The sequence below is a fragment of the Sinocyclocheilus anshuiensis genome, unplaced genomic scaffold (genome assembly GCF_001515605.1).
Source record: "Sinocyclocheilus anshuiensis isolate Anshui unplaced genomic scaffold, SAMN03320099.WGS_v1.1 scaffold1640, whole genome shotgun sequence".
Classification (NCBI taxonomy): domain Eukaryota; kingdom Metazoa; phylum Chordata; class Actinopteri; order Cypriniformes; family Cyprinidae; genus Sinocyclocheilus; species Sinocyclocheilus anshuiensis.
Window position 1 is genome coordinate 687,753 of NW_015555883.1, and position 2,187 is coordinate 689,939.

The 2,187-nt window shown below is 32.9% G+C and overlaps 1 protein-coding gene across 4 annotated transcripts in view; it reads right to left on the reverse strand.

Annotated features, from left to right (window-relative positions):
- LOC107675840 (forkhead box protein P4-like) overlaps positions 1-2,187 on the reverse strand; it is a 143,996-nt gene that overhangs the window by 88,964 nt on the left and 52,845 nt on the right. The window lies entirely within an intron of this gene.

The window sequence follows — 2,187 nt, forward strand, 5'->3', positions numbered from 1 at the left end:
CACAGAAGAGAAACACACACACACACACACACACACACACACACACACACACACCCACACACAAACACAAACACACACACACACACACAAACACACACTCACAGAGGATGCAGCCAAGTAGTGCAGACATTGACATTCATTACCTTCACTACAATTTCAAGTGACAGAAAAAAACTATGCAAAGTAATCATTATTTTACAAGTTCTTCCCTTCTCACTTCCTGTTCTGCTCACGTGCTCCCTTTTCTCCAAACAACTCACTTCATTGGTTACTTGTGGTCATTTGTGAGCAACTCCAGCGGTCAGATTGCTAAGGCGCTATTTTTATACTCTTATGAAACTCCAGGAATCACAAGATCTCAGACTGCAGGAGGCACAAAAAATAGTTGTGTGGAGTTATTTAACCCTTTGATGCCTCAATTAATAATTTTATAAAATATAAATGATTAAAAATATTATTTAATTAAAATATAATATAAAAATGTAATATATAAAATACAATATTGTACTTATATTTTACTGTATATTATATATGACTATATATTATATTATTATTTATAATATTTTATAATATAATAATATTTAATTTAATAAAATAGATAAAACATCATTTTATCATTTTTATAAAAACTTTCCTTTTACAATAGAAGATAGAGGTAAATATTTATGTTGTCATAAATAAAATAAAATAAAAACACAATGACTGTATAAAATGAACAGTCATAAAGGTGATCACCCACTGTGGTTTGGATGTAACAACACACTTGAATGGTTAAGAATGGCTTTTAAAATATCTCTCCATTATAGTGGACACCAGCACCAGAGGGATATTGAAGACAACAATTAGAAAACATCAGTGTCTAAAGCGTTCAGATTTATACACATCAGCTGGGAGAGGTAAATAATTGGGTTTAACAGGTCCCACATTCTTTTAGTAATAGTTAATCAATGTTACTAGGACCTGTTAACAGGCATGCAGTCCAGTCTGTGTCACTGATAACAAGGTTGAGGGGTCCTGTTACCATCTGCATCTGTAATGCATTTAGGGAAGAGTGTGAACAGAAAAAAGAGAATTTCAGCCAAGAGAGTCCGGGAAGTGAGGAAATTCCAACTGACAAACTGGATATGGAAGACACTGACGCATAGGCCAAAGAGCAAAAACAGCACAAGCCTCTGCACGCTGACGTGTCACTGCATAAAACAGTCGCTTAGAGGATTATTGTGACTCAGTCTAGGCTGAGACTGCTGCTAGGACTGGACCTAAAGTGTGAGGAATTCAGTGAAGTCTGCATCATCTACAGGAACTAGAGTTAGGAGCGATGAAATCACCAAGTGAAGTTCTGGAAAACCGCATGGAAATATGAAGCCTGAGGACTAGATTTGCTTAAAAGATTAGTTCACCCAAAAATGAAATCACTGGCTCACTCTCATGTCATTCCAAACCTATACAACTTACCTTCTTCCGTTGAACACAAAAGACTGTGTTTTTTGCTCTTTTGTATGCAATGACAATACATGAGGACTGAAACTTTCAAGCATAATAACAAGACACAAAAAACATTAAATTACCATCAGTGTGGCCCTCTATTTCAAGACTTCTGAAGCTATATAATAGCTTTGAGTGAGACACAGGCTATTACAAATGGATAATAATTTATTCAGTCTAGATTGGATTTGTGTGATTCATGATCATATCAATTTGTGAACTGGATTAACCGATTCACTGAAAAGATCAGACTCAAAAGAATGATTTGGTCAAGTTTTCAGACTTGTATACTGTTTCTCACATAAAGCTATTATATGACTTCAGAAAATTTGTTGTAAAGTGTACAAGTTGTATGAACTACTTTTGTGATACATTTAGAGTGCTTGTTCAATGCTTGATAACCTCAGGCCTCATTCCATTTTAATTATATTCATAGAACATTTAGAAATGCACTAAATAAAGCAATTAATTATTATTTTTTTTGGCCAGATCTATTACTGCCAAAAAAAAAAAACATTAAACATTATTCATATATACAATCACTTAAATACTCCTCCAGTGTATAATCTGTATAATCACCTTTGATGAATTAATGTAATTGTAATAATATTATTTTAAAAATTTAAATATCATATGGTACAACCCTCTAAAAACATTCTTATTAAAAAATAATTTGTATGTTTGCAATAAATGATTAATATA